Raw genomic sequence first — 23886 nt, forward strand, 5'->3', positions numbered from 1 at the left:
TTTTCGTTTATAAAAAAAAACCCAGTGATAATCAAATACCACCAAAAGAAAAATGTAATTTCTGGAAAAAAAGACATCAATTTAGTTTGGGTACAGCATTGCATGACTGCGCAATTACCAGTTAAATTCACGCAGTACCAAATTGCAAAAAATAGCCTAGTCATTTAGTGGGTAAAACTTTCTGATCCTTAAGTGGTTAACCACTTTAATAACGGGCACTTTTACCCCCTTTCCTGCCTAAGCCAATTTTTAGCTTTCACAGCGGTCGCAATTTGAATGAAGATTGCGTGGCCATGCAACACTGTACCCATAAGAAATTTTTTCACTCAGAGATTTCTTTTGGTGGTATTTAATAACCGCTGGGTTATTTATTTTTTGCTCAAAAAGAAAAAAAAAAGTCTTTGTTTCTGTTATAAAATTTTGCAATAACCTTTCTTCATAAATTTAGGTCAAAATGTATTCTGCTACAATTCCTTGGTGAAAAAAACCCAAATCAGTGTATATTATTTAGTCTGTAGGATTGCAAATCAATCTGTCCTGATGTACTGACGGCCTATCATCTATTGAGGCCCGAAAACACCAGGACAGTACAAATATCCTCCAAATGACCCCTTTTTGAAAAGTAGACAGTCCAAGGTAATTGGTAAGAGGCATAGCGAGTTTTTTTATGTTGTAATATTTTGTCACAATTTTTTTGAAAAAAAAAAAAAAAAATGTCACCAGTGCAGCATTATCATATAACTGGTGTGGCGGTAATCAAAGACACCGACTGGTGACAGTATGAAAAAAAGAGAAAAAACGTTTTATTACATTTTGTATTTTTTATGATTTTTTTAACACACTGTGATCAAAGCAATATAGTGTTAACATAGTAACAAGGTACTACTCTGGGGAAGTGATCAGGATTTATTTTATTTTTTTACATATGATTGCTTATACTATTGAATTTAATTGGTATAAGCAACCATTTGTACTGAATGAAACTGATTCATGCAGTGTCCTTTGTTGTGATTGAAAGGTAATACCCCTTGGTAGTTATACTTCTGCTGGGCAGCCTCCCTTCAACCTGTAAAGAATTTACGAGCACTCGAAAATAAGACATCAAGACAGGTATCGTCTTTCAGTCTGTATTCGACTGAATTCAGGTCAGGACAGCTTATATACAATTCATAAAAGGGGATGTGACATTATTTTCCCAGACCAACTAAAAATATACAAATAATATTTAAGCACAATGGATATAACATATACAAAGTAGGGAACAGATGTATACATAACAGGAAAGCAAACTCAGGAAAGAAACATCTCAGAATAGCAAAATACTGTGCGACCAAAAAATATTCTCACAAACTCAGAAACAATGGGAGGAAATTTATATTCTCAACAGCAAAAATGTCTAAGTCACAAAGAGAGAGATTTTCAGTAAAATTCAAAAGGTAAAGCATAACTCCAATCATTCAATTAAGCAGGACTATATAACATTTAACCACTTCTGGACCGGAAGGGTTTGTCCCTTTAATGACCAGGCCATTTTTTGCGATTTGGCACTGCATTACTTTAACGGACAATTGCACGGTCGTGCGACACTGTACCTAAATAAAATTGATATCCTTTTTTTCCCACAAATAGAGCTTTCCTTTGGTGGTATTTGATCACCTCTGTGATTTTTATTTTTTGTGCTGTAAACAAAAAAATGGCGACAATTCTTGAAAAAAAAAAAAAAAAAAAAAAACAATATTTTTCACATTCTGCTATATAACATTCCCAAAAAAAAAAATGTAAAAATCTAAATTTTTAAACATTTTAGGCCAATTTGTTTTCTGCTACATATTTTTGGTAAAAAATAAGCATATTTTGATTGGTTTTCGCTTAAGTTATCGCGTCTACTATCTAGGGGAACATTTATTTTTTTACTAGTAAACTAGCGATTACTAGCGATTTTTAGCGGGACTGCGACATTGTGGCGGACAGATCGGACCCCTGACATTTTTGACACTTTTGGGGTACCAGTGACATTACTACAGTAATCAGGGCTAAAAATATTCAATGTAACTGTAATAATGACACTGGCAGGGAAGGGGTTAACAGTGGGTGATCAAGGGGTTAAATGTAAGCCTAGGGGAGTGTTTCTAACTGTATGGTGGTTGGGCTTTGGAAATGATCACAGAGACCTGTGATCCTACATAGAAGGATCACAGGTGCTCTTTGATCATTCTAGAGAGAACGGACAGCTGTGTTTACAACAGCTGAACGTCCTTCTCTCTCAGCGTGGAACAATCGCGGGTGCCCGGCGGCAATCGGACCCGCCGACCCCGTGCATCTGAGTCCCCGCTGCTAATGGCAGGATCGTGCAGGTGCGTGCTCGCCACTAGCTGCAGGCGCACGACTAACGTACAGCTACGTCGGTTTGTGCAGGAGGGGCTGCCTGCCGCAGTAAATATGCGGCGGGCGGTCCTTAAGTGGTTAAATAAAACACAATTCCAACAGTGATTAACTGTGATTTGCAAAAGCTAATCACAAGATACAGATGGGCTGTGATTGGCTGTTTAACCATTTGATCACTGTGACTAATCACTGCTAGCAACACAGTTGTATATGATGGATAGTATGAAAGGGAGCCATCTATTGTTTACAATTGTCATGTGATCTGCTGTGATTGGTCTCAAGCCAGTTTTGTAACATTTCTTCAGATCCAAAAAGGGTTAAAAAGGAAGCAGGAGAAAATCCCACTGGTAAAGTGGCAGAATTGAGTAATTGCTCTTTGTTTGTATTATAATTTGCGTATATTTACATCTTCTAATGAACTATAAGAACATTTAAACTGCTTGAGCTTCCTTTTTTTCAGTCTGTAAATGTTTTAAGTCATCTAAAAATAATTAGCACTCTCAAGACAGAACTGCAACTACTTTAGCTGGATGAGATCCAAGCTTGACTTGCTTAGCTTAGGATCTACGTGCAGTCCAATTGGGCTCCTTCGTCATCTTGCAGCATACAAAGAGAAACCTCTTAGGGAGGTGATATGAGTGACAGCTTTAAAACCGCCTAAGGCTACATGCCAACTTTATTTGATATATATATATATATATATATATATATATATAGCCTACTTTAAGATCATTAAACTGGATAGTAGCACAGGGTTTCAGTTATCAGGAATGAGGTTACGTTACACTTAAAAGTCATCAGTTTGAAGAATGTTAGTAAGTGATGAAAAGTGCTGGAGTTTACAATACCTAATTGGAAAGCAGTGACATCTGTTTGGACCATCTGTGTATTTATACATAGTTGTAATACACTAATGTCAATTTGTAGAGTGAGCTGATTGCAATGCTTTCTTTTTGAGGCCCTGGTGTAATGTGGGCCAAAGAATTTTAGGCAGATATAAAAGCAATTGATTTAGTCCATGTCAATTTTTAAAAATGTTTGTTTGGAAGCCATTATCATGAGAACAAGAAACAAGGTTTCGTCATGGCATTCTATGACCGCTGCAGATGCCCACTGGACTACTCATTATAGGATATGGGTTTTCCCAGCTGAATGTGATTTTTCCTGTGAGGGTTCTGAAGATGTCTAGTCATCACACAGACATTCACACTTGGCCAAAACATACATGCATATTTATGCCATGAGCATCACTACCGTATAGGTTAATGACATATAGGTCAATAGGAGGAATTGCTAAGCACAACAGAGAACCAGAAGATGAACACCAAAAGTGTCAGTTTATGACAAAAGACTTCACCCAGTGATCTCTCATCACCAGAGTGGCGTTCAGTAGTATTGCCATTGTGGTATTATCAAAACCTTGGAACTCAAAAGGCAGGCTTTTGACATCACACACAGATTCAGAAGATGCTGTTTTTCTTTTCAAAAGAGTTTTATTAACCACTTGCCGACCGCCGCCCGACTATATACGGCGGCTGTCAGCCCCTCCCCAGGCAAAGTGACGTACCGGTACATCACTAGCCTGGAAACCAATAGGGGGCGAGGGCGTGCTGCCTAAGCAGCCCCACGCATGTGACCGGCAGACCTGATGTCCGCCGGTCACTCGCGATCGTCGGGTGCAGAGGGAGAAAGGTAGGCGGCTAATGTAAACAAAGCCGCCTGTCATTCTCCCCTGTGTAAAAGCACAGATCATACGGTCCTGCTATGTAGGACCATTGATCTCTGCTGTTACACACACAGCCACATCCAATCATAGTTAGAAGCACGCCCCTAGGGACACACTTAAACCCTCCCTCTCCAATAAAGTTAACCCCTTCCCTCCCAGTGTCATTTTTACAGTAACAGTGCAAATGTATAGCACTGATTACTGTAGTAATGTCACTCGTACACCCAAAAGTGTCAAAAATGTCAGTCAAGGGTCCGATCTGTCCGCCGCAATGTCGCAGTCCCGCAAAAAAAAAAATCGCAGATCGCCGATATTAATCGTTTAAAAAAAAAAAAAACAATAAAATGACAAAAATCTTTCCCTTAGTTAGTAAACGCAATAACTTTTGCGCAAACCAATCAAAATATGCTTTTTGCAATTTTTTTTACCAAACATATGTAGCAGAAAACAAATTGGCCTAAAATGTTAAAAAATTTAGATTTTTAAATTTTTTTGGGGGTAATTTCATATAAAAAATGTGAAAAATATTGTTATTTTTGCAAAATTGTCGCTCTTTTTTTTTTATAGCGCATGATCAAAAAAATCGCACAGGTGATCAAATACCACCACAAGAAAGCTCGGTTTGTGAGAAAAAAAGGACATCAATTTCATTTGGGTACAGCGTCGCACGACCGCGCAATTGTCCGTTAAAATCACGCAGTGCCGAATAGAAAAATAGGCCCTGGTCAGGAAGGGGGTAAAATCTTCCGGGGCTAAGTGGTTAAGATTCAGTTTAACAAATTAGTCCAACAATAAGATGGTTATATCATTACATAGTGTAAGTGAAAATCCGGATAAAGGGATGCATCATAAATGTTACATCAGTTCCAACTTAAGTATAACGTAAAAAAAGTAAAGTCCATAGGTCCTTAGTGGAAGAAAAACCAACACAGAAGAGATCCGGCACCTGGAAGAGAAAACACCTTGGTGAGGTGTGAAGCCCCAGCAGCTCCTGTAAAGTCTCCTGGGTTGGAGAATAAGCTTTAAATACCGGATTGTAGTATGCGGTGGACTAAAGCAAAGATACCCAAGCGGGATATTGAAGAATACAAAGCATTTAAAATCGTAGACAGTGGATGTCAATATAGATGGGTATAGGATATACCAATAAAATGTGGTCGCTGTAACCATCCAAATTAAAACCACGCCGAGTGGCCTGGTGGTTAATAAAGGCGGTTATACATTAAAGAAGAAGAAATAGAGCGAAATCTGAGAATTAGAAGGAAAAGAAAGAAGAAAGAGGTCACAAAGAGAAGAAGAAGAAGAAGAAGAGTCCTGCGGGATGAGTGACAGGGAATCACTTAAATCGGGAGAAGCTTGTTATCGAATCTAGAAGGTTGGATATATGTTGTCCCTGGTTGCCAGACCCTGAGAAATGTATCATGAGTGTCCGAAACCAAAGCCGTCAGTTTCTCATTTACCATGATATCATTCATACATTTACCATGATATCATTCATCATTCTTAACTGCTTCAAAGCTAAGTACAGGGGTTTTCCAAGCCTTCGCTATAGTCAACTTAGTTGCAGTATCGGCATTCTGGAAGTAGGAATTCTGCAATTGGTTTACAAAGAAAGGCCTTGTAAGGGTCCCTTTTAATATTAGTATGAAATATATTACGAAGAAGGGTGTAAACTTTGACCCAGAGTCTGCATACCTTAGGACGTGACCAACAAATATGAGCCATAGTTCCCTCCTGAGAACATCCCTGGAAGCATAGAGGAAAATAAGATGAAATAATTCAGGTCAGCCTAGCTGGCGTATAGTACCATGTATATAAAGTGAGGATTGAAAGTTTGGGCACCCCAGGCAAAAATTTGTATTAATGTGCATAAAGAAGCCAAGGAAAGATGGAAAAATCATCAAAAGGCATCAAATTACAGATTAGACATTCTTATAATATGTCAACAAAAGTTAGATTTTATATCCATCATTTACACTTTCAAAATAACAGAAAACAAAAAAATGGCGTCTGCAAAAGTCTGGGCACCCTTCAGAGTTAATATCTTGTACTGCCCCCTTTGGCAAGTATAACTCTTTTTGTAGCCAGCCAAGAGTCTTTCAATTCTTGTTTGAGGTATCTTTGCCCATTCATCCTTACAAAAGTCTTCCAGTTCTTTAAAATTTCTTGGCTGTCTGTCACGCACTGCTCTTTTAAGGTCTATCCATAGATTTTCAATTATGTTGAGGTCAGGAGATTGTGAAGGCCATGGCAAAACCTTCAGTTTACACCTCTTGATGTAATCCCCCGTGGATTTCGAGGTGTGTTTAGGATCATTATCCATTTGTAGAAGCCATCCTCTCTTTAACTTCAGCTTTTTCACAGATGGCATCAAGTTACCATCCAAAATTTGCTGAAATTTTATTGAATCCATTTTTCCTTCTACTCGTGAGATGTTCCCTGTGCCACTGGCTGCAATACAACCCCAAAGCATGATTGATCCATCACCATGCTTAACAGTTGTACAGAGGTTCTTTTCATTAAATTCTGTGCCCCTTCTTCTCCAAACGTACCTTTGCTCATTCCGGCTAAAAAGTTCAATTTTAACCTCATCGGTCCACAGAAATGGTTTCCAAAATGCATCAGGCTTGTCTATATGTTCATTTGCAAAGTTCAAACGCTGATTTTTGTGGTGAGGACGTAGAAGAGGTTTTCTTCTGATGACTCTTCCATGAAGACCATATTTGTACAAGTATCTCTTTATAGTGGAATAGTGTACCACAACTCCAGTGTCTGCCAGATCTTTCTGGAGGGATCGTGCAGTCAAACGTGGGTTTTGAATTGTTTTTCTCACAATCCTGCGAGCTGTTCTGTCTGATATTTTTCTTGGTCTTCCAGATCTTGCTTTAACTTCCACTGTTCCTGATGACTGCCATTTCTTAATTAAATTCCGAACAGAGGATATTGACATCTGAAAACGCTTTGCTATCTTCTTATAGCCTTCTCCAGCTTTGTGAGCGTCAACTATTTTCAGTTTCAGATTTCTAGACAACTGCTTAGAAGATCCCATGGTGCTGATTGTTGGGGCAAGGTCAGATGAGTCTGGGCTTTTAAAACCTTTGAAATTGACATCACCTGGTCTTCCCAGACGATGATTGAGAACAATCCATGACACTGGCAGGTCTCAGCCTTGCAAAGGGGGCAGTGCATGCTATAAATTTTGCAGGGTACCCCAACTTTTGCAGATGCCATTTTTTGTTTTCTGTAATTTTGAAAGTGTCAATGATGGAAATAAAATCTAGCTTTTGTTGACATATTATAAGAATGTCTAATCTGTAATTTGATGCCTTTTGAAGATTTTTCCATCTTTCCTTGGCTTCTTTATGCACATTAATACAAATCTTTACCTGGGGTGCCCAAACTTTCGATCCTCACTGTAGTACTTTATAGGTGTTCCCCAATATATAAACGTTTTTAGAGCTTTTTGGCTATGGTCATGATCTGCTAGTCCTCTGATTCTAGCTGTCTCCCCAAATCTTTCTCCCATTGTAGGTGATAAGGCTGCACTGGGGGTTTCCTAAAGGAGATAATTGATGAATAAGGAGAAGATGCTGTTTTTTGAAAGGATAAAATTCACTTACCATTTACCCAGCCAGATTTTATTCTTGCTTTAGTTAGAGAATGTAGACACTGGATTGTTTCTGCCAGACCTTACCAAAAAAAATGCCTCTCAGTACATACGTTTATGCATGTATGGCATTGAGTGTAAATGCATTCTCCTGGCCAGATTATGAATTTTATCTGGCCATTGGAATACATTTACATAGTTGGTAAGGTTGAATAAAGACATCAGTCCATTCAGTTCAATCTGTGTGGGTGTGTGTATACAGTATGTATTTCCTATATTTCCTATATTCCCTGTATATTGAGTTCTCTAAGATGCCCATCTAAAAGTTTTTAGAAATCCGTGACACTTCCTGCTGACACCATCAATTGTGGATGGAAGTTCCACATCCTTACTGCCTTAACAATAAAGAGCCATCGGCGCAGATTAAGGTTAAAGTGCTTCTCATCCAACTTCACCAAGTGGCCACATGTCTTCTTTAGTCATCCAAGACTAAATAGCTTTTGCCTAGGCTAGAATCACCATTGAGATATTTGTATATTGCAATCAACTCTCAAGTGTCTCTTCTCCAGGGAGAATACAATCAATTGTGTGCGGCTGTTCCTCGTAACTGAGATCCTCCAGCCCCCTTATCAGCTTTGTTGCACTTGCATGGACTCTGTCTAGTTCCAGCACATCCTTCCTGAGGACTTGAGACCAAAACTGGATGGCATGGTCAAGATGTGGTTGAACCGAGTTTTGTACAGTCAGGATATTTACAGTTTTAGCTCTTGAGTAGAAAGCCTTTTTAATGCATGATATTCTGCTAGCCTTGCCTGCTGCAGCTAGGCACTACATGCTATTACTGAGCCTGTGATCTACTATGACTCCCAGTTGCTTTTCCATCCTATATTCCCCCAGAGGTTCTCCACCTAGCAGGGAACTTGCACTCATGTCTTTAGTCCCCACGTTCATTACTTTACACTAATCAACCTCATTTGCCATATATTTGCCAACCCCTCTATTTTATTAAGGTCTTCCTGTAAAGGAGATTTGTCATGTTGCAAGAAATTTGTATCATCAGCAAACACAGGGACCAAACTTAATCAAACCTCATTTATGAACAAATTAATCAGAATTGGTCCCAGAACACAACCTTGGGGAAACCCACTCAAAATTCCAGACCATTCAGAAAATATGCCATCACCACACTCCTTCCTTCCTTCCTGTAACCAGTTTTCTATCCAGGTACATATACTATCATCAATGCCAACTGACCTCAATTTGTTAGATAAGCGATTATAGGTTACTGTGTTGAATGCTTTGGCGAAGTCCAGATGCAGATGAAGTCCAGATGCAGCATGTCCACAAACCTTTCTCTATTCAATGTACAGCATAATTGCTGGAAGATCTCACAGGAAAAACGTTCCGGAGAAAAAAAGACTAGCTAAAAAAATCTACATAAAAAAATTACTTCCATGCCAGGACCAAAGATCCCAGCAAGGAACTAGGTCCTTACTCCTGACTAGGCAGATTAAAACTGACATCCTATGCAGGAAGAGAGAGGGTGTACCCTCCGGTACTGCCTATAGGCGTAGCCAGAACTTTTTTCTGCCTAGTGTCCTACTCCTGTAGGGGGCAGTATAACCCTACTAATATGGATCAGAGAGAACTGTGTCCATCAATGAACGATAGAGAAAATTTTGTTTAAAAAGCCAAGCAAGCCTAGACTACTGGTAACATGGCTGCCCCCAGGAATACCATGCCCACTTGCCAGGAAGTACAGGAGGCTAAAGAAAGGAACAACAAAATAATTCTTGTGGTTTCAGGAGTGCAGTTGTCTATATACCATATAAAAGCATTATAGTGTAGGGAGGGCATTATATGAGGTCCACCAGGGTTAGAACACCAGTCTAGCTGCCATTGTACTATAGGCCAGGTGGGAAGTAGTTAAACACTGCCAATTTTTTCTTGTGAATTCATGAAGTTTTAAAGGGACCCTGTTAATAGACTGAACTTTTTAATTAAAACTATTGCAGACATATACTTACAGGCTTCCTGAACTTTTATTTATTTTTTGTTGCATATTCCATACGTTTATAGTAGTAATCAGAGTCTGACACATCTAGCAGAGTCAGACCACTGTCTGCACTGGTACAAACTACAGGTTCACCCCCACCCTCACCCTCAGTCACTACTTTACTTGTTTCTGGGTGCAGATCCTATTGCTTGACATGACAGTGTGAAGGCTGACAGAAGGAGTGTACACACACAGAATAGCTGGCAGCAGCAGCCAGGGCCATCACAAAACTCTTGCACACACTAATATTTTTTTTGCCAGGCAGTCACAGGTGCAGGGTACAGCTGCAGAGAGCCAACCTATTCAAATCAATGACAGACTGACAGATCTTGCAGGTGTACAGATAACTACAGACATCCGAGTGGTTACCTGTGAACAGTAACGTATGTACTGACCTCAAATGTAAACACTCTGCGCTTAGGGCTGCGCATGTCCCTGTACATACTAAACGGCTTGGATGTCCATATTTACAGTATCTATACAACCATTTGTCAGCCTGGGCAAATAAACACAATCATTCTGTGCACTGTTCTGTCTGTCCTTGACTGCTGTGTACCCAATTCCAAATTTGATACACCTTAAAATGTCAGATTCCTAGTAATCTTGTACTGCTCAGAACAATTAATGTGCAAAAAGGGAGAAGCGTGTAAGTATTTATTGTGCCCTACACTCTTTTGTTTTTTGTAAAAAGAGGCTTGGTGACGGGGTCTTTAAGAATTCAAAAGGACGACGACTTCTTATGCCGCATCTAAATCTCTAATGGGAAAAAAAAAGGGGGGTTGCATAGACTGTAATCTATTTCCGTCTCATGCGATGCCATTAAAGTTTAGTACTAGCAGTATGAGTCCCTGCAACCTCCCTTTTTTCCATTAGGGTCTTTAAAAAGATTCATGAGCCTGCAAGAAAAGGCCTACTCACCAGTTCCAGCTCAGATTCCCTCAAATAATTTTGCAGAACATTGTTTTGACTACAATTTAAGTGACAGGAAATGCACACAAAATGAAGAAATGAATATCTTTGGGTTTGTAAACTGACTTAGTTTTGCTCAAATAAAAAAATGTTTCTTCTTAATGTGGTTTCATGTCCTCCTTCTGATCTCCGGGTCCCAGCTCATTCCTAAATACCAAACCAATTAATCCCTATTTTGATCTGTAATTTAGATTATTTTTTATTTGTCTTGGCCCCCTCGCTAACAACAAGATTAATACTAGGCAAATTTTCAATGTGTTATAACAATTCTTGATTGCAATGAGCCTCCTGAGACATTCACAGTGAAGTCCAGCTTCCAGTTTTCCAGTTCACACTCCGAAATGGCACTTGGTGGTTAAAAGTATGTTCTGGGAAAACATTTTTCCCAAGTTTGGTCCAGCAGAGACAGCATATCTGTTGAGAGCATACCCTGCTTTTCAGATCTCTACAGTTGCTACAGGCCAGGTTGTTACCAGTGTGACATTCTTAAGTCTTCAGAGATGAATGCAACAAAAAGTTATGTACAGTCAGGTCCATAAATATTGGGACATGGACAATTCTAATCTTTTTGGCTCTATACACCACCACAATGGATTTAAAATGAAGCAAACATGATGTAATTTAACTGCAGACTTTCGGCGTTAATTTGAGGGTATTTACATCCAAATCAGGTGAACGGTGTAGGAATTACAACAGTTTGTATATGTGCCTCCCACTTTTTAAGGGACCAAAAGTAATGGGACAGATTAACAATCATAAATCAAACTTTCACTTTACAGCTTGAAGTCTGGAACGCATAGACATCACCAGACGCTGAGTTTCATCCCTGGTGATGCTCTGCTACGGCAACTGTCTTCAGTTCCTGCTTGTTCTTGGGGCATTTTCCCTTCCGTTTTGTCTTCAGCAAGTGAAATGCATGCTCAATCGGATTCAGGTCAGGTGATTGACTTGGCCATTGAATAACATTCCACTTCTTTCCCTTAAAAAACTCTTTGGTTGCTTTCGCAGTATGCTTCGGGTCACTGTCCATCTGCACTGTGCAGCGCAGTCCAATGAGTTCTGAAGCATTTGGCTGAATATGAGCAGATAATATTCCCCCAACCACTTCAGAATTCATCCTGCTGCTTTTGTCAGCAGTCACATCATCAATAAATACAAGAAAACCAGTTCCATTGGCAGCCATACATGCCCACGCCATGACACTACCACCACCATGCTTCACTGATGAGGTGGTATGCTTTGGATCATGAGCAGTTCCTTTTCTTCTCCATACTATTCTCTTCCCATCACTCTGGTACAAGTTGATCTTGGTCTCATCTGTCCATAGGATGTTGTTCCAGAACTGTGAAAACTTTTTTAGATGTTGTTTGGCAAACTCTAATCTGGCCTTCCTGTTTTTGAGGCTCACCAATGGTTTACATCTTGTGGTGAACCCTCTGTATTCACTCTGGTGAAGTCTTCTCTTGATTGTTGACTTTGACACACATACACCTACCTCCTGGAGAGTGTTCTTGATCTGGCCAACTGTTGTGAAGGGTGTTTTCTTCACCAGGGGAAGAATTCTTCGGTCATCCACCACAGTTGTTTTCCGTGGTCCTCTGGGTCTTTTGGGGTTGCTGAGCTCACCGGTGCGTTCCCTCTTTTTAAGGATGTTCCAAACAGTTGATTTGGCCACACCTAAGGTTTTTGCTATCTCTCTGATGGGTTTGTTTTGTTTTTTTCAGCCTAATGAAGGCTTGCTTCACTGATAGTGACAGCTCTTTGGATCTCATATTGAGAGTTGACAGCAACAAATTCCAAATGCAAATAGCACACTCAAAATTAACTCTGGACCTTTTATCTGCTCCTTGTAAATGGGATAATGAGGGAATAACACAAACCTGGCCATGGAACAGCTGAGCAGCCAATTGTCCCATTACTTTTGGTCCCTATAAAAGTGGGAGGCACATATACAAACTGTTGTAATTCCTACACCGTTCACCTGATTTGGATATACATACCCTCAAATTAAAGCTGAAAGTCTGCAGTTAAAGCACATCTTGTTTGTTTCATTCCAAATCCATTGTGGTGGTGTATAGAGCCAAAAAGATTAGAATTGTGTCGATGTCCCAATATTTATGGACCGGACTGTAACAAGTGGCTGCAGTCCTTTCCAAAGGAACAGTGAAAAATCTTTATGAATTTGGATTAATTAAAACTCTGTTTGTATAGGTCCATTATATGATAGGCAGATCATATTTAATTTTAAAGTGGAATGTGTCCTACTTACATTAAAATAAATAAATAAAAAGCTGCTTACAGAAATGTGTTCTTCTGTGGTAATATTCATACAAGATGGCGCAGGAAAGTCACCTTTTGCAGCACATATACCAAAGCCGAAATCAAAACAGCAACATGTCTAGGGCCGAAACAACTAATCGATTAATCGGCAACTAATTGATTATGAAAATAGTTATCAACTATTTTCATTATCGATTATTTGGTCAGCCGATTAGTTGGTCTGCATACAGAATGCATTATTTGTTTACATATCAGGAGACACAGTGAAACACACATACAGATCAGTACACGTCCATAGATATCAGTAGGTGCCTTAGAACTTGTGAATGTGAATGTGTGAGGAACACAAAACAAGGAGAGGACCAATGCGCTACCCGAGGGGTATGACTCTAGGTGTAGTCAATGTGTGTAACAAATGAAAAAATAATATGAAAAAATATTAAATGAATAGAATAAAACAGAAAAAGCAGCCAATTCTATTTGGTGTCTCCACCGTAAATGACAAAGTGCAACTGATCAAAGAAAATCGTCGCTAATTCATATGCAAGAACAAATCAGATGAATACAAGTGCAATATATAACAATGAAAATAATCAATCTAGTGCAACATGTGATGAGTGCACAAAAAAGTAATAGAGTCTTAATAATCAAAGGTGATGTAAAACGAAGATAAATGTGTAGAATGGTGATTCCTCAAATAAACCGTGAATCCAGCGTGTCGTTTAATTAAATAAATGTCAAGTATCCCTCTTATCCACTAACCAAACAGTGTGCAATGGCCGCTTACCTTAATGCACACCCAAATAAGTGTGTTTAAACAGCTCCTCCAGATATCGCAGAGATTCCTTGTAATGCAAGTAGATGGTGGGATCTCAAACAACAGGGTACCTAATTTCCTCCTGATAGCCTCAGATCTCTGGACCCATTTAGATCATAATCCTCCAATATGCAGATGTATCTCATAGGGGTAATGAAAGATAAGCCATCATGGTGCAGTAAATTTCCATAGGGTTTTAATAAAAAATATAGTACACTTACACAAATAAGAAAATAGACATTTTCCCTTGACAGATCATCCCTTGAAAAGTCACGTGTGTAGTGACGCAAAGCGTCGGGAGGAGCCGGGTGACGTCACTTCCGGTTTACGGCCGTAACCGGAAGTTGTGTTTTATACCGCATCGGCGGTCAACGCTTGTCTATTTTATTATTTTTCTTGCATATGAATTAGCGCCGATTTTCTTTGATCATTTGCAATGTGTGAGGAGCAATGCCTCATGGGACATGTAGTCCTGGGCAGGAAGTGAGTGGTTCTAAAGGCAGAAGTTTACCTTGCTATAGGGCACTCTATACTATACTTTGCAGCTTGCTATTAGGCCACTCTGAAGGCAGGAGGAGCCAGAAGCATCAGGGGACCCCAGAAGAGGATAATCAGGACTGTTCTGTGCAAAACCATTACAAAGAGAAGGTAAGTATAACATGTTTGTTGCTTTTTAATCTGCCCAACAACAAATTGGTCAAAAAAAAAAGCATAAAGAATGCAAAACGCAAATCGCAACAAAATCTTGTGCGCAAAACGCACAGCAAAAAGTATGAAAAGCAAACTGCACAGGTGAGAATCGAGCCTTATGCTGGCCATATACATCTATTTTCGGAAGGGAAAATTCATACGAAAAATCTTCGAACATTCGCTGAATGAAAGAATGTTGTTTGAAAATGTCACTTGCTTTTAACATTCAGTTTAAAATGAATGTAATTTCTGAACGAAAACCACATACACTGACTGTCTGAAAATTCCTCTGACCAAGAAGTTTTCTATTCTTCTCTTTCTAATCTTCCCATCACTGTGGTCAAAAACTAATGTCAATTTGACCCCACTAATGATTTGAAAATCGAACAAATGTTCCTAATGGTCCTAATGGGGTTCAAAGATCATTCTTTCAAAAAAATCTACTCGTGATGGTAAAAAATAGATAGAAATGTCCATGTCTGCAGGGCATGAAACTTTAATGGGCTGTCTGGTATTTCCTCACACAAACAAAATGCATCCTAGTTAAAGCGGAAGTATCGTCACTTTTTTACCTTTTACCTACAGGTAAGCCTATAATAAGGCTTACCCGTAGGTAAAATTAATATCTCCTAAACCTACAAGGTTTAGGAGATATTTGCCCTGCATGCAGCCGCTGAAACCAGCGGCACATGCGCTCTGAAGGCGGCTCCTTGCGGGAAAGTGAACTCCTGCAGGCATGCGCGGAAGTGACGTCATCGTGGCTCCAGCCACTCACAGCGCCGGAGCCGCCGAACCCGGAAGAGACACAGAGGGAACATGACAGCTTCCTTAGCGGTGTCCGGGCGACCGTGTTGTGGCTTTGTTTTGAGGTAAGTATTTCATAATGAGCTAGTATGCGATGCATACTAGCTCATTATGCCTTTGTCCTGCAGGGTTTTTTTTTCCGGTGAGGATACTACCGCTTTAAAAGACCTCGGGTCAAATACAAGACCCAAGAAATAAGTAATAAAAACAGAACTGATTGCTTTTCTATCAATCCTTAGCACAGATTTACACATGTGTAAACAAACATATATCATCTAAAAAGTGGGGAACTCCCATAGCTCAAGAGGAACACAAAATTGTGAAACAATTCACCTCTCCTGCCAAATCCAAAAGCAATTTTCTCTGGCACTTTTCACACCTTCAGACATCAGCCTCAAAACATGAAGATTAATCCGGTTCCTGAGCACATGAGAAGACATGTTTAGTCTGAAGAGTTCTGTAAGACACTAAGGGGAAAAGAACTGCATTTGATGTAAACTGCTTGAGGGAACACAATCTTTCCATAGACCGAGAAGAGCTAGTAAGGACACGCTAGGGTGCTACCCCATCTTACTAATGTGCTCATCAAAACTTATTTATCTGGAGATGGGAAAATGATAATATTTAATATCATGATGAAATGAATCCAAGGGCTGTATACTCAGGCTTTATTGTAAAACTATAGCATGTTTTATAAGCACGCATTCTGAGTTATTTATCATTAGAACATGGGTTGCAAACAAAATTTCAGTGGAACATGTAATTAATTCTGCATACTAGGAGTAAAAGGGTTAAGATGTCAGCTTCGTACTGCAGTTCTAACCCTTCTACACTTTGACTGAAACTTAAGGGAAACTTTATTGACTTTGAGGATTTGAGGATTTTTTGTATGTATGTTTTTCTAAAACTATAAATACACAAACAATATTTATTTTACAATTAAACATTTCACACTAGTGGGACTTGTCCTCAGACTTGGGACTGCAAAGTGGCATGACAAGTCGTATCCCATGATTTCCAATGAGTACCGTTCATATCGGTGCAGTTTCAAGTCGCAATGACTTCAAAGTAGTCCCTGCACTACTTTAGTCCCACTTTGATGTGACTTGAGGTCCATAAAATTACACAGGCATTGCTTCAAGTCCTGTCAAAGTTGCACGACTTTCAGGTCGCACAAGTGTGAAAGGGGCCTTAAAGCTGTGGTCACATGAACCTGTAGCTCGGACCTCCCTGAGTCAATGAGCAGATACTGCAGGAGAGAGAAGAGAATGCCGACAATGGCTGGGCCATGGGAGTCCATGAGTGACTTCAAGGCTCCCAGAATTCATAGCCATTGTCTAGAGCTCCCTTATACAGAGCTGCAGGATCACGTGATAGGACCAAAATAAATGGAAAATAGGTAAGTAAACATTTTTATATAGGTTAGGCAGAGTAGGTAAGAGGAGGGATGGAACATTTTTAAGAATAGTTATGGTTGGGTTTTTTTTTTTTTTTTTACTACTTTCATTTCAAGTAATTTTCAGTTTTTATAAACCTGTAATTTTAATAGAAATCTTGTCATGAAGGTCCTTGTTCAAGCAATACCTGTGAGACAACACTATATCCTCAAATTGTGCTCCCGCGTTACCTGCCACCTTATCACATGGGCTTTTGATGGCAACTGAAAGGAGGCCATTGTAATAAGCAGGCATGTCCACTGTTATCCTCATGAGAAATCCCATTGCTGGCTGAAAATCATTAGCAACCAGACTGCTAAAGAGACTACTCCCCTGTTTCTATGGTGGTGCTAACTTGCTGGTCAAAACAATGCCTTGTTTGACCAGCAAGGGAGCAACAACGGACAAAAACCAGGGAGGTCCTTGGTTTGGCCAGTGAGGAAGCAACAATTTTGTAGTAGATAGGTGTTTTTGTTGCACTTTTAGCAAGCCTGTTGATGATAAACTGCCATCAGCATCAGTGGGACATGGGCATAACATAGATTCTGTTCTTGTCAATCAATTTAGTTCTGAACTAGACTTGTATTGAAAAAGAGAGAGAAGTCATGAGGCAAGTACCGTGCACTTATATTATATTAAAGCAGGAAACGTGGTCTGCATAATATTTTGCTCATACAGAGTCTATAAAAAATGTTGAGGAATGAACATATGAAAGCTGAAGTTTAGGAACAAAGAACATTTAATTCCCAGAACAGTGGGAAACTAACACATTAATCAAATAGTTTCATGTTGCTGTAATGGGGGTAATCTGTCTTCTGTTTGTTTACCCACTCCCTTTATTGATATATTTTGTTCCGATTCAGATTTCAAAAGTCCATTCATTTGGCTACCATTGTTTGACAGCTGTCACCTTCTGGAACAAAACAAGGTCAGCCTGGTAACAAATGGAATTACAACACGGAGAATGTTTGCTTACCTAAGGCAATCACCCACTGAACATGGCACATAATTTTGCAGGTGAGTAACAGTCACACAGTGATGATAGCCATTAACATTTTTTATATTTTCACGGTCTGTTCACATGTGACACCTACTTATTGTCCAATACTCCTCACCTCACCTTTTTTCAGGATGTTCTTGCAATTTGCAGTTTATGTTAGCCAATAAAATCTATTTTCAAATTCCAGGCTTTCAATGTGTCTCTTACTAGCCACAATATACCTTTTTTTTTTTATAAAAAAACATTTTGTCCGAATACCCTACTTTCATTAACCTGCATTTCACACCAACAGTGATTTCTACACAGTAATCCAATCCATTGAAAACATTCCATCTTTTATGATTCGGGTCTGTGTCTGTGGTTGGTCTGGTCATGCCCATTCCCCACCCCACTTCATGTGTTCCCTATCAGTCCCTAATTTGGTCAGGAAGGATTCCTCATTTGATCAACTCACTTTAAATTTAGTTCAGCTTGGGAAAAAGGCACAGCCAGGGCAATCTTTCCAACAGGAGTGATTTTTCTGCAGGAGTGATTAGCAGTTGAACACAGCAGTTTAACTAAAGCAGGATAACAAAAGCAGCAAGAAAATACCACAAAGAACTGCACTACGCTCTGGAATACCCGCAAATCACCACTTTGTAAATCATCTTACAAGTCTGATTCCTATTCCCTCTACCCTTTAATATGCCCCTCTACTCTGTCTTCTCACACTAGTATCATCAGCTTTCAAGTTCTCATTTCTTTTCCCCTCTTCTCCAACCCTCACTTCTACCCTCTCCCTATAACTGTTCTCATCACCTCCTGCAAATACTTAACCCACCTGCTGACCCAAATACCAGGGCAGGGAGGTATGTGCACTCATATACATCCCACTCCCATTTTACTTTCCTATCCTCCTTCTCCTAACCTCTGCAGATATCTTCCCTAATCCTGGTCCTACAGTATCCAACCCCCCCCCCCCCCCCAGCACCCTCCTTCCTCCAGCATTAGCTGCAGTCAACTCAGTTTAATCTCGATCCCCCTGCTCCCAACCCCCCCTTATCATGTGCCCTCTGGAATGCCCCGCTCTGTCTGCAACAAGCTCACCTCTGTCCATGATCTTTTTGTCTCCCACTTCCTTAACCTAATACAATCATGGAAACATGGCTTTAAGTGTCAGACTCTGCCTCTGCTGTGGCCCTCTCCCATGGAGGTCTCCACTCGACTCATTCAGGCAGACCCAGTGGACAGAAAGGCAGTGGAGTTGTTTTTCTCTCCTACCCCCACTGAGCACCTTTCAAGTTCTTCCTACCCTTCCCTCTCTATCCTTCTATTCTTTTGAGACACACTGTATTCATCTGTTTTCTCCCATTTCTCTAAGGATTGCAGTGATCCATCAGCCTCCTGGACCAGAGCTACTCTTCCTTGATAATTTCTCTGCCTGGCTACCCTACTTTCTCTCCTCAGAAATACCCACTACCATTCTTGGTGATTTTAACACCCACACTAATGTTAACAGCCCAGCTACATCCCAGCTTTTCAAAATAACCTCATCCTTCAACCTAACACAATGGACACAGTCCTCCACTCACTCAGATGGCAAGACTATTAAATTTGTTTTCTCCCATCTTTGCACCCCCTACAACCTCACCATCATCCCCTTTTCTCTCTTTGACCACAACCTCATCACTTTCATTATGCCCTTGTCTCCAACCACCTGTCCATCAAGCAGAAAACCATTACCAGCAGAAACCATCACCACTTTAATCCTTCTCTTTTCTACTCAGCATTATTCAATCTCCGTGACAAAATCTTTGTAGAGAAATTCACTTGGATTCTCTTGCTCCTCTCTCTACACAAAGTTTCAGGCCCCGGCCATTACAACCTTGGCAGACTGACAACACCAGAAATCTTAAGAGACATAGCCTCGCACTGTAGTGATTGTGGTGTAAAACCAAAGCATTCACCCTATATAAATCTGCCCTCTTAACTGCTTCCCGACTGCCCCATTGCTGCTTTTTTTTTGTCAGTTATAAAAAACTTTATTGATATCTCAATATAAACCATAAACCAGAGAGTTTTCATAATACACAGAAGTAAAAAAACAAAGAATTATGAACCAGAGAGTTTTCATGATACATAGATACGTTTTGGAAGTATATCTAATATAGATACAGAGTGGATGATATACATACATCTCGTCACACAGGGCAATAGTAATGGATAATTATGCAACATGGTTATACAATACAATTCTCCATGTATCCCCAGGTCTTCTAGAACTATCATTGGATATTTGACAGAGCGCACGGAACCATGCGCCCTATCTGGACAGGAGGTGACTCAGAACTAATTCTACTGTGGTTTTGCCTGGTGTATCCAGTCATTTGTGCCAGAGCTTTTCAAATTTGTCAGAGCATCCTCCAAGCTGCCAGATGTATTTTTCAAGTCTTAGAGTGTCACCCATCTGGGACACCCACTCCCCAATCGTAGGAGGGGCTGTAGATATCCAATGTCTAAGGATCAGTCTGCGAGCTTGGAACAGAGCTCATGTTACGGTCTGCTTAGTAGTTTCATCAGCTTGGAGGTCACAAAGAATGGCCAGTACATACTGTTTAGGATCCTCACTCAATGAGACCTGAAAGACCCTGCCAATGGTCTCTATTACTCCCCTCCAGTGTATGTGCAGTTTTGAAAAATCTCCATACCATGTGTATGAGATCACCATGATCCTGACAGCAAATAGAGCAGGTAGGGGTTTCTCCGATACTCATCCTGAACAATTTTTCTGGCATGTAATGTACCTTTAGAAGCAAGTATAATTGGGAGAAGCGTTGCGCCACATTCAGAGATATCAACTGAACCGCCAACAAGGCCTCCTCCCATCGCTCGACCTCAAGACCCCAATGTCTTTCTCCCATCTGGCATAGCTCATATCTGGGTGGTCTTTAAGGAAATTCTAAGGTAGCATTCGTTAACACTAAGAAATGAAGCCCTTGTATGTGTCAATTTCAGTTTTTATTATTGTAAATGGGAGAGGGCAAAAGAGTCCACAGGTCGGTCCCCTGCTGCGCCCGCACAGTATGATGCAGCTGAAAGTAGTAGAACTGCATTGAGCAGGGCAAGCGAAACATGGCCTGAAGCTCTGGAAAGAAGCGCAGAGCCCCGTTGGAGAACACTTCTCTCAGGTAGATCACACCATGCTGTTCCCACGTTGCCCCATGTGTCAAGTGAGCGAGTTCCGGGTAGTGTGCATTCCCCAATATTGGGCTGAATCTAGTGAATCCGGTAACTTGTTGTAGCTGCCTTGTTTTGCTCCAGACTTTTTGCATGACAGTGTAGATGGGATATCATTTATAGAATTTACTAAAAGTCAGAGCCTCTAGGCCCCGGATAACATCTTTTCCTTTGGTTGGCCTCATAGCTTATTTACTTATACGTGATTCTGCACTGCCGGGCTATTGGTGCAAGCTCCCACCGATCATTCGTTACACTGACAGAATGCCAGTCTGCCTATGTAAAAAAGGCAGACTGTCATTGTGCAAGTACAGAAAACATGGATCCTGTGTTTCTGTGAAGCAGGAACACCAATCCATGTCTTCTACTAGTAAAAGCACCTCACCCACTACACTGAAACTTTAGCTAGGCACACATTTAACCCTTTGATTGCCCCGGATGTTAACCTCTTTTCTGCCAGTGTCATTAGTACAGTGCAAATTTTTAGTCACTGGTACCAAAAAAAAAAAGTCTCAAAAGTGTCAGTTAGGTATCCGATTTGTCCGCTGCAATATCGCAGTCCCACTATAAGTCGCCGATCGCCACTATTACTAGTAAAAAAAATAAAAAATATCCCATAGTTTGTAGACGCTGTAACTTTTGTGCAAACCAATCAATATACGTTTTTTGGGATAGGAATACATAACGTTGTAAATTGATGACGAAATTCGATTTTTACATTTTTTTACTGGATGTGTTTTAGAGCAGAAAGTAAAAAATATTGTTCTTTTTTTTTTTTTTTTTTTTAAATTGTCAGTTGTTCTTTGTTTCTAGCACAAAAAATAAAAAACGCAGAGGTAATCACATACCACCCAAAGAAAGCTCTATTTGTAGGAAAAAAGGACATACATTTTGAGTACAGTGTGGCATGACCGTGCATTTATCAGTTAAAGTAACGCAGTGCCGTATCCCAAAAAATGGCCGGGTCAGGAAGGGGGTAAATCCTTCCGGAGGTCAAGTGGTTAAAATACAATCCCTCCCTCCTAGCTGGCAAACAAGCATACTTTATCATGCTCATTAATACTCTGTCCTCCAGTCCTCGTCTCTTCTCGTTTTTAACTCTCTACTTTCTCCACCACCACCTCCACCCAGTAACTCGCTCACTGCTCATGAGATTGCCAATCACTTCAAAAACAAGACTGATGCAATTCATGGGGGCATCTCCACTGTACAGACATCTATCCCACTTATCATACCCTGTACAAAACCACTCTCAACACTTTTCTCTTCTGACCTTGCTACTACCGAAGAGGTTGCCAACTTTTTCTCAGAAGCCCGCCTTACCACTTGTCTGCTGGACCCTGTTTCCTCATAACTACTACAGTCACCCTCTTTTTCTATCCTATGCTCCCTCACCCACATCTTCAATCTCTCCCTCTCTACTGACACCTTCCCTTCTCCTCTAAAAGATGCTGTGACAACCTCCATATTTAAAAAGCCCTCACTGGACCACACCAGCCTGAACAACTTAAGACCCATCTCCTTGCTCCCGTTTGCATCCAAACCTTTAAAATGCTTAGTCAACAACAGTCTGAGCTCCTACCTACCTACCCCTTACAATCCTTCTTTTTCTAACTACATTCCACTGAAACTGCCCTACTCAAACTCACTAACTGCTAAAACCAATGGCCACTACTCCATACTCATACTACTTGACCTCTCTGTGGCCTTTAAAATGGTTGATAATACCCTCTCCCCCAAAAAACTCCACTCTCTTGGCCTTCAAGACTCTGCTTTCTCCTGGTTCTTCTCCTACCATTCACAGCAATTCTTCAGTGTTACCTATAACTGTCTCCTCCACTCCACTTCCTTTTTTTGTAGGGTTCCCCCAAGGTTCTGTCCTCGGTCCCCTCCTCTTCTCCATCTACACCTCCTCCCTTGGCTACCTGATATACTCCCAATACCATCTCTATGCTGCCGACACACAAATTTCTCTCTCCACTCCTCACCTCACTCTTTCAGTCTCTACCCGTATTACTGACTGACATATCAGCATGGATGTCACACCATTTTCTCAAACTCAATCTTTCTAAAACTGAGCTTATAATTTTTTTTTCCGGCCCGTTCCCCCCTCCCCTGACTTCTACATCACGATCAATAATACAACCGTCAGTCCCTCCCATCATGCCAGAGTGCTAGGTGTAATCCTGGGCTCTGACCTGTCCTTTCAGCCCCAAACCCAATTGTCCAGATGCAGACTTCACCTCTTTAGCAACTCCAGAATACGTCCACTTTTAACCGTTGAAACCACTAAGCAACTTCACTCCCTTGTAATCTCCGACAATTGTAACTCCCTCAGAGCCAATCTAAAAAAGAGGTAATCTTCGTTCGAAACGCATCAGCCATTTTGGAGGGTCCCCCGGCATGCTGGACTTCTTCGTGGTGACCTGGTTGCTTTGTGTCCACTGTGGACTGGATATGCTTTTAAGACATTCGTGTTTGTGAGTATATTTTCTTCCTTTTTATCAATAAAACACCACTAGGGTAATGCGCAAGGTTGGTGCGCCCTCTTTTTGTTCATTCTACAAAAAACCTTCTGTGTTGCAGGGTACCCACAGGCCCCACCCCCCATATTTAATGGAGCCTGATCTTGATCCAGTGATGTGCATGAGAGCAGGGGCTCTCCCAGCTCTGTCTCTCCAAACTGGTCAATTAGATAGTATAGGGAGCCATTTACACCCGCTGCTGTCAAACTCTGACGAGAGAGCAGGAGGTGTAATCGAGCTGCCCTGTCTGTGTCAATAGACGCAAGGAGGGCGGCTCAGGAGCAAGCCTGCATGAGTTCCTCCATAAAAAAAGCAGCTTTCTAACGGGGCACTTGCCAAGGAGGAGCCAGAAGCACCAGCAGAGGATCCCAGAAG

The 23886-nt window shown here is 40.6% G+C and overlaps 1 protein-coding gene across 2 annotated transcripts in view; it reads right to left on the reverse strand.

The window, feature by feature from the left end:
- The window catches only part of LOC309566244 (chloride channel CLIC-like protein 1), a 478998-nt gene that overhangs the window by 289109 nt on the left and 166003 nt on the right, over nucleotides 1–23886 (reverse strand). The gene's annotated exons all lie outside the window — the stretch shown is intronic.

This window comes from Pelophylax lessonae (genome assembly GCF_965119305.1).
Source record: "Pelophylax lessonae genome assembly, chromosome: 11".
Lineage (NCBI taxonomy): Eukaryota > Metazoa > Chordata > Amphibia > Anura > Ranidae > Pelophylax > Pelophylax lessonae.